This window comes from Salvelinus alpinus, chromosome 31 (assembly GCF_045679555.1).
Source record: "Salvelinus alpinus chromosome 31, SLU_Salpinus.1, whole genome shotgun sequence".
Lineage (NCBI taxonomy): Eukaryota > Metazoa > Chordata > Actinopteri > Salmoniformes > Salmonidae > Salvelinus > Salvelinus alpinus.
The window spans coordinates 20660340-20670821 of NC_092116.1; positions in this window are offsets into that span (position 1 = coordinate 20660340).

Below are 10482 nucleotides of genomic sequence, written 5' to 3' on the forward strand. Positions count from 1 at the left end.
TACAGCCCCGTCGATGAGAATGGGGGCGTGCTCGGTCCCTCTTTTCCTGTAGTCCACAATAATCTCCTTAGTCTTGGTTACGTTGAGGGATAGGTTGTTATTCTGGCACCACCCGGCCAGGTCTCTGACTTCCTCCCTATAGGCTGTCTCGTCGTTAATGATAGTGTTGGAGTCATGCCTGGCCATGCAGTCGTGGTTGAACAAGGAGTACAGGAGGGGACTGAGCACGCACCCCTGGGGAGCTCCAGTGTTGAGGATCAGAATGGCAGATGTGTTGCTACCTACCCTCACCACCTGCGGGTGGCCCGTCAGGAAGTCCAGGATCCAGTTGCAGAGGGAGGTGTTTAGTCCCAGGATCCTTAGCTTAGTGATGAGCTTTGAGGGTACTATAGTGTTGAACGCTGAGCTATAGTCAATGAATAGCATTCTCACATAAGTGTTCCTTTTGTCCAGAGGGGAAAGGGCAGTGTGGAGTGCAATAGCGATTGCATCATCTGTGGATCTGTTTGGGCGGTATGCAAATTGGAGTGGGTCTAGGGTTTCTGTGATAATGGTGTTGATGTGAGCCATTACCAACCTTTCAAAGCACTTTGTGGCTACGGATGTGAGTGCTAGGGGTCTGTAGTCATTTAGGCAGGTTGCCTTTGTCTTCTTGGGCAAAGGGACTATGGTGATCTGCTTGAAACATGTTGGTATTACAGACTTAATCAGGGACATGTTAAAAATGTCAGTGAAGACACCTGCCAGTTGGTCAGCACATGCCCGGAGCACACGTCCTGGTAATCTGTCTGGCCCCGCAGCCTTGTGTATGTTGACCTGTTTAAAGGTCTTACTCACGTCGGCTACGGAGAGCGTGATCACACAGTCGTCCGGAACAGCTGATGCTCTCATGCATGCCTCAGTGTTGCTTGCCTCGAAGCGAGCATATAACTGATTTAGCTCGTCTGGTAGGCTCGTGTCACTGGGCAGCTTGCGGCTGTGCTTCCCTTTGTAGTCTGTAATAGTTTGCAAGCCCTGCCACATAAGACGAGCGTCGGAGCCGGTGTAGTATGATTCAATCTTAGCCCTGTATTGACGCTTTGCCTGTTTGATGGTTCGTCGCAGGGCATAGCAGGATTTCTTGTAAGCTTCCGGGTTAGAGTCCCGCACCTTGAAAGCGGCAGCTCTACCCTTTAACTCAGTGCGAATGTTGCCTGTAATCCATTGATTCTGGTTGGGGTATGTATGTACAGTCACTGTGGGGATGACGTCCTCGATGCACTTATTGATAAAGCCAGTGACTGATGTGGTGTACTCCTCAATTCCATCGGAAGAATTCCAGAACATGTTCCAGTCTGTGATACTAAACTACAGGACTGTTTTGCTATCTGCTTCATCTGACCACTTTTTAATAGACCGAGTCACTGGTGCTTCCTGCTTTAATTGTTGCTTGTAAGCAGGAATCAGGAGGATAGAGTTGTGGTCGGATTTACCAAATGGAGGGCGAGGGAGAGCTTTGTACGCATCTCTGTGTGTGGAGTACAGGTGATCTAGAATTGTTTTCCCTCTGGTTGCACATTTAACATGTCGATAGAAATTTGGTAGAACTGATTCAAGTTTCCCTGCATTAAAGTCTCCGGCCACTAGGAGCGCCGCCTCTGTGTGAGTGGTTTCCTGTTTGCTTATTTCCTTATACAGCTGACTGAGAGCGGTCTTAGTGCCAGCATCTGTCTGTGGTGGTAAATAAACAGCCACGAAAAGTATAGCTGAAAACTCTCTGGGCAAACAGTGTTTGCAAATATGCACAGACCGCCCCCCATCGTCTTACCGGAGTGTGCTGTTCTATCTTGCCGGTGCAGCGTATATCCCACTAGCTGAATATCCATGTCGTCATTCAGCCACGATTCCGTGAAACATAGGATATTACAGTTTTTCATGTCCCGTTGGTAGGATATTTGTGATCGTACCTCGTCTAGTTTATTGTCCAATGATTGCACGTTGGCGAGTAGTATTGACGGTAACGGCAGCTTTCCCACTCGCCTTTTCCAGGTCCTGATCAGGCATCCGGCTCTTTGTCCTCTGTACCTGCGTCGCTTCCTCTTGCAAATAACGGGGATGTCGGCCCTGTCGGGTGTTTGAAGAATGTCTTGAAAAAATTTTTGTCTAATCCGAGGTGAGTGATCGCTGTCCTGATAACCAGAAGCTCTTTTTTTGCCGTATGATACGTTTGCAGAAACATTATGTTAAAAATAAGTTACAAATAACGCCAAAAAAAACACTTAACTTGTTATGGCTGCAGGGGGCGTATTGAAAAACTGGAAAATATGTGCAAATTTTCAAACGGCCTCTTAATCAATTTGCTCTTACAATATGCATATTATTATTACTATTGGATAGAAAACAGTCTCTAGTTTCTAAAACCGTTTTAATTATTTCTCTAAGTGGAACAGAACTATTTTTACAGCCCATTTCCTATCCGGAAGTGAGATTTCCAAAATCGATGTCGCTCTTCAAGCCCTTGTCTATAAAAGGGCATGTCACTTAGGACTGTAGAAACACGTCATACGCCTTCCTCTGGGTGTCATGCGGAAGTGAGAGCAGAAATGACTTGATTATCTCGTCCTGGGATTGAACACAACCTCTTGGAGTGAGGTGTGCGCACTTTATTTTTTTTTCTGGGCGCGAAGTAGGACCTGGACTCGGCTCCTGGAAAACACTCTGTAAAGGTGAATATGATCTCTGGCTTCGATTTTATTTGATACATGTCACAATATCATCCTAAAGTATGTTATTTCAATATAGTTTAATTATATTATTGAAATGTATTCTGGACTTTAGACGTGATGCGACGCAAGAATTTTTTCAAGATGGAGAGGTTAGCGTCGCACTGCCAGTGTGCTTGCTAATTCAAGAGGGAAATTGTTCGTTCTGGATCGAAATAAAGACATTTCTGAACAAATGACCCCTTGGAGAACATTCTGATGGAAGATCAACAAAGATAAGGACCCAATTTGGGATGCTTTTTCATATATCTGTCGAACTGTGCTATGCTACCGTTTGCCTTGAGTCAATGCTGTTGTGATGTTAGCTATTGTAGTAAGCTAATATGACGATATATTGTGTTTTCGCTGTAAAACACTTCAAAAATCGGAAATATTGGCTCTATTCACAAGATCTTTCTCTTTCATTAGCTATCCACCATATATTTCTCTGAAATGTTTTATGATGTGTAATTAGTAGTTGACGTTGGTGTCTATATTTTCTCTGGCTACTCCCGTGCGATTTCTGACTGTAGCTATGATGGTAGCAGTAATGTAAAACTGATTTATAACTAAAATATGCAAATTTTTTGAACAAAACATAGATTTATTGTGTAACATGTTATAGGACTGTCATCTGAGGTAGTTTTTTCTAGGTTATTTAGGTTGGTTCTAGGTTAGTTAGGTTGGCTTGTGCATGCTACTTGCATCCTACTTGTGCTGTGAAAAATGTCTGTCCTCCTTTTTTATTTGGTGGTGAGCTAACATAAATATATGTGGTGTTTTCTCTGTAAAACATTTAAAAAATCGGACATGTTGGCTGGATTGACAAGATGTTTATCTTTCAAATGCTGTATTGGACTTGTTAATGTGTGAAAGTTAAATATTTAAAAAAAATAGAATTTGAATTTCGCGCCCTGCACTTGAGCTGGATGTTGTCATAGGTGTACCGGCGTCGGGCTGCAGCCATAACTTAATAGCACAATTGGTTGGGCGCCCGTAAAACTGCTGCCATTTCTTCCGGCGCCATTTTAGAAACTGTTTGATGGTGTTGATGACAAAGTTGATGACCTGAAATTGAATAAGCCTTTTGTCCTTCAAAGTGCTTATGGAGCTGATGAAAGCCTTTATGTTGTTCCTTTGTTTGATAGGATCGAGTAATAGTCAGATTATTGGCAAATTTGTCAAGAAAATTGCATACCTAGTCTTAGGAGGACTTCCACTTGTGTTAAATAGCAACTCTGCAAATACTCTAGTTCTCATATGGTACATGTACTGATGCACTGTTTTCAGTCTGACGCACTGTCTTCATTCTAATGCACTGTTTTCATTCTGATGCACTGTTTTCATTTTGATGCACTGTTTTCACTGTGATGGGCGCCTCGGTACATACAGTTGAAGTCGGAGGTTTACATACACTTAGGTTGGAGTCATTAAAACTTTTTCAACCACTCCAGAAATGTCTTGTTAATTAACAAACTATAGTTTTGGAAAGTCGGTTAGGACATGTACTTTGTGCATGACACAAGTAACTTTTCCAACAATTGTTTACAGACAGATTATTTCACTTATAATTCACTCTATCACAATTCCAGTGGGTCAGAAGTTTACATGCACTACATTGACTGTGCCTTTTAACAGCTTTGAAAATTCCAGAAAAGGATGGCTTTAGAAGCTTGATGATGTATTTCAAGGCCTACCTTCAAACTCAGTGCCTCTTTCCTTGACATCGTGGGAAAATATAAAGAAATCAGCCAAGACCTCAGAAAAAACATTGTGGACCTAAAAAGTCTGGTTCAGCCTTGGGAGCAAATTCCAAACGCCTGAAGGTACCATGTTCATCTGTACAGACAATAGTACTCAATTATAAACACCATGGGACCACGCAGACGTCATAGCGCTCAGGAAGGAGACGCGTTCTGTCTCCTAGAGATGAACGTACTTTGGTGTGAAAAGTGCAAATCAATCCCAGAACAACAGCAAAGGACCTTGTGAAGATGCTGGAAGAAAACAGGTACAAAAGTATCTATATCCACAGTAAAACGAGTCCTATATCGACATAACCTGAAAGGCCGCTCAGCAAGGAAGAAGCCACTGCTCCAAAACCACCATAAAAAAGCCAGACTACGGTTTACAACTGCACCTGGGGACAAAGATCTTACTTTTTGGAGAAATATCCTTTGGTCGGATGAAACAAAATAGAACTGTTTGGCCATAATGACCATTGTTATGTTTGGAGGAAAAAGGGGGATGCTTGCAAGCCGAAGAACACCATCCCAACCGTGAAGCACGTACAGTGGGGAGAACAAGTATTTGATACACTGCCGATTTTGCAGATTTTCCTACTTACAAAGCATGTAGAGGTCTGTCATTTTTATCATAGGTACACTTCAACTGTGAGAGACGGAATCTAAAACAAAAATCAAGAAAATCACATTGTATGATTTTTAAGTAATTAATTTGCATTTTATTGCATGACATAAGTATTTGATCACCTACCAACCAGTAAGAATTCCGGCTCTCACAGACCTGTTAGTTTTTCTTTAAGAAGTCCTCCTGTTCTCCACTCATTACCTGTATTAACTGCACCTGTTTGAACTCGTTACCTGTATAAAAGACACCTGTCCACACACTCAATCAAACAGACTCCAACCTCTCCACAATGGCCAAGACCAGAGAGCTGTGTAAGGACATCAGGGATAAATTGTAGACCTGTACAAGGCTGGGATGGGCTACAGGACAATAGGCAAGCAGCTTGGTGAGAAGGCAACAACTGTTGGCACAATTATTAGAAAATGGAAGAAGTTCAAGATGACGGTCAATCACCCTCGGTCTGGGGCTCCATGCAAGATCTCACCTCGTGGGGCATCAATGATCATGAGGAATGTGAGGGATCAGCCCAGAACTACACGGCAGGACCTGGTCAATGACCTGAAGAGAGCTGGGACCACAGTCTCAAAGAAAACCATTAGTAACACACTACACCGTCATGGATTCAAATCCTGCAGCGCACGCAAGGTCCACCTGCTCAAGCCAGCGCATGTCCAGGCCCGTCTGAAGTTTGCCAATGACCATCTGGATGATCCAGAGGAGGAATGGGAGAAGGTCATGTGGTCTGATGAGACAAAAATAGAGCTTTTTGTTCTAAACTCCACTCGCCGTGTTTGGAGGAAGAAGAAGGATGAGTACAACCCCAAGAACACCATCCCAACCGTGAAGCATGGAGGTGGAAACATCATTCTTTGGGGATGCTTTTCTGCAAAGGGTACAGGATGACTGCACCGTATTGAGGGGAGGATGGATGGGGCCATGTATCGCGAGATCTTGGCCAACAACCTCCTTCCCTCAGTAAGAGCATTGAAGATGGGTCGTGGCTGGGTCTTCCAGCATGACAACGACCCGAAACACACAGCCAGGGCAACTAAGGAGTGGCGCCGTAAGAAGCATCTCAAGGTCCTGGAGTGGCCTAGCCAGTCTCCAGACCTGAACCCAATAGAAAATCTTTGGAGGGAGCTGAAAGTCCGTATTGCCCAGCGACAGCCCCGAAACCTGAAGGATCTGGAGAAGATCTGTATGGAGGAGTGGGCCAAAATCCCTGCTGCAGTGTGTGCAAACCTGGTCAAGAACTACAGGAAACGTATGATCTCTGTAATTGCAAACAAAGGTTTCTGTACCAAATATTAAGTTCTGCTTTGCTGATGTATCAAATACTTATGTCATGCAATAAAATGCAAATTAATTACTTAAAAATCATACAATGTGATTTTCTGGATTTTTTCCGTCTCTCATAGTTGAAGTGTACCCATGATAGAAATTACAGACCTCTACATGCTTTGTAAGTAGGAAAACCTGCAAAATCGGCAGTGTATCAAATACTTGTTCTCCCCACTGTATGTGGCAGCATCATGTTGTGGGGGTGCTTTGCTGCAGGAGGGACTGGTGCACTTCACAAAATAGATGGCATCATGAGGGAGGAAAATCATGTGGATATATTGAAGCAACATCTCAAGACATCAGTCAGGAAGTTAAACAACTTCTTGTCACTATAGGGGGTGCTGTTTCAACTTCGACATTTATCGTTCCCAAATTAAACTGCCTCGTACTCAATTCTTGCTCGTACAATATGCATATTATTATTACTATTGGATAGAAAACAATCTCTAGTTTCTAAAACCGTTTGAATTATGTCTGTGGGTGAAACAGAACTCATTCTGCAGCGAAATTCATGACAGGAACTGCGAAGGTCTGAAAACGAGGCTCTGTTCTCAGATCAGTTTAAAGCTCTGTATGTATCCTATGGGTCGACATAGGATAGTAAGCTTAGTAAGCACTTCCAAGTGTCATATAGGATGCATTCTCTAGAGTTGATCCTCAACACTGAAAGGTGTTGCTGCTTAATACTAAGGGTGTTGAAAAAACACTCCCAAGTGTTTCAATATGAACACTACCAAAATTGTTAACACTGAGTGGCCCAATATAACCACTGAATGAGTGTTGAAAAAACACTCCCATGGGTAATTTTATCAACACCTGAAGTGTTATATCTTAAGACTCAGAGACTGTTTCAATATTAACACTACAAAAAGTGTTAAATTAACACCGAGAGTGGACCTATATAAACACTGGACAAGTGTTAAAATTAACACGCCTGGTGTTAAATTTAACACTTTCAAATTTGCTGTGTAGAGTTACATTAGAAATTGCCGTTCAAGAAGGTTCAAGGTCATTGGCTACAGATAAAATTAAGTCAAATCACGTTATTTCTACAGTAGCTTTGATTGGACTGATCATGTCAACATCATACTTTCAAAATCGTAGTTATCAAGCTAGCAGTTATCATCATGAATCAAGTCAACAATCTACTGGCAAATCTTTTTCAATTCTTGTCATATGAAGAAAAATTAGGGATAAAACGTCTCGGTGATAATCGGTCATTGGACATACACATTACACAACAAGTCGGAAATCGCAAATTCAACAATGATTGATTTAATAGGAAGCAGTGGCCAATCACTATTTTGCTTCCCCTGCCTGCTATTCAGTAGGCAGGGGAAGGGTGTGTGGTCCAAGTCTGGATTTAAGGATTTAAAACATCTGTCTGAAAGTGTCTCAAAACATGAGAATTGTGCATCACGTATAGACAACGATGTTAAACTGGGATTACTGGCTCAGCTAGACATACAGACGAGCCATCGACCTTCACAACCAACAAATTGAGGAGAATAGGTACGTGCTTGACACAATTATAGCATACATTAAATTGTGTGGCAATTGTGAGACAGCTCTGCAGGGCCATGACGAGTTGGCCCGACTCCTTGAACCCAGGCGATTTCAGGTGTTTTTTTTTAAACCATGCGTGAAGAGATTACAGGCTACAAAGGCATTATGACGACCAACCAATTTTTAAGTGTACATCAAGCACGATCCAAAACAAACTTTTGGATTGTATGTACGAAGTGCCCAGAGAAGCTATAGCTAAGGAGATGTCTGAGACTCCTTTTGTGTCTGTACAGGCAGACGAGACCACTGACGTCTACTGTAAATCACAGATGGTAATAGTGCTGCGCTACATGTTACCAGACAACTGTGTGTGAGAGGTTTTTGGAGTTTGTAGAGGTGAAGGACAAAACCGGTGTTTGGCCTCTCTCCAACACCATCAAACCAGTCCTAGCGCCACTTAATGTCAAGGAGAAGCTGGCTGCACAAACCTACTACAGGTCAACGGTGATGAGTGGTAATGTACGTGGTGTCCAAACGCTACTGAAGGAGACTTACCCAAATGTGCAATTTGTGCCCTGTTACGCACACCAACTGAATGTAACACTTCAGCAACATTGTACAGGGAGAGTGAGCGCTTAGTGTTTTTTGCAGACCTATTCTCCTTTTCCATCTTTTTCACGGGCTCACCCAAAAGACTCTCCGCTTTTGCAGAATCAACGAACAGACGGGTCCCCAGACTACAGGGTACACAATGGAACTTCAAAAGCAGAACCGTCAATGCTGTGTTGCAGGACCGTGAGACACTGGCCCAGGGCATGGAGGACATCTGCATGCAGCATGGATGGGATGAGATCACCATCAGCGACGCTTATGGCCTGTCCATGAAACTCAAGGATCCCACATTTCTGCAACTGCTCGAGTTCTTTTCCTTGGTCATGCCAGAGGTGGATGTTTTGTACAACATAATGCAGAAACGAACCATTGATGCAGCAGGATTCGCTGGAGCAATCAACAACTTCAAGGTGAACATTCAAACATTTGCGAGCAAACTAATGCACTGTTCATTAGTGATGCACTGGTCATTAGTGATGCTCTGGTCATTAGTGATGCTCTGGCCATTAGTGATGCACTGGTCATTAGTGATGCTCTGGCCATTAGTGATGCTCTGGCCATTAGTGATGCACTGGTCATTAGTGATGCACTGGTCATTAGTGATGCTCTGGCCATTAGTGATGCTCTGGTCATTAGTGATGCTCTGGCCATTAGTGATGCACTGGTCATTAGTGATGCACTGGTCATTAGTGATGCTCTGGCCATTAGTGATGCTCTGGCCATTAGTGATGCACTGGTCATTAGTGATGCACTGGCCATTAGTTAATGCACTGGCCATTAGTTAATGCACTGGCCATTAGTTAATGCACTGGCCATTAGTGATGCTCTGGTCATTAGTGATGCACTGGCCATTAGTGATGCTCTGGCCATTAGTGATGCCACTGAACCAAGGTGGAGAAAACCTAACACTACACCCGTGATGAAGGAGGCATGCGACACAATCTCTGCTCATGTGCAAGAAAGGTTTTCTGAAAGGCACCACTTAATTGCAGCAAAGTTGATGGACATCTCATTTTTCCCGCCGTATGTACCTTCTTTTCCGACCGCAGAACTCCCATGTGATACCAGGCTATGGCCTGTGGGGAACCAGGAGAAGTTGAAAACAGAGCTGTCCACTCTCTACCGGCATCCTGCGCTGCAAAAAGAGACAACACTTTCTTTATTGAAATCACTCTACAAGAACAACCTGCAGGATCACTTATCTGACACGGTCTCTCTTCTTAAAATCAAACCACTCCGATGACAACCGCAGAGTCAGAGAGAAATGTTTCCACCGTGGGCCAGAAAGGGTTAAATGCATTGTCCATTCTGTCAATCCAGCATGACTTCATCCAGAGAATGCCAGACTTTGATGACAAAGTAATTGAGAAGTTACAAAGTAATTGAGAAGTCCCACAAGAAGGACCGCCGTGCCAACTTCCTGTTCAAGTGAGCACATTACAACAATGGTGAGTCCATAAATACGTCTAGTATGCTGCTGCATAAATGATGTAATATGCCGGGGAGATATGTATACTGTAGCTAAGAAAGTAATACTAAGTGTGTGTTGTATAGTAAACTGTGAGTAGCCTATGTTTCTCACCCTGAGAATGTGGTCCCTTTCTCCCTTACAACTTAGCCTACTGTTCTGACTTGGTGAGGTAGCCTGCATGTAGCCTATTGCCTGTTTTAGACAAATCTCATCTTCACATTTTTTTCACAAAAAGTTGAGTATTAGACCCATGTCTAATACAGTCCGTATTGCGAGGGGTTGTTTTTTTGCGCATTGCGCTGTCAGTGCGTCTTTATTGTCTGTAAAAGTGGATGCTCGTGATTGTATTGTCCTACCTTTTTAGACCACATAGAACTAATCAAATATTTAAAATTGTAGGCTCACCGCTGGTCTCTCTCTCTCTCTGTGGTGATTTAAAGA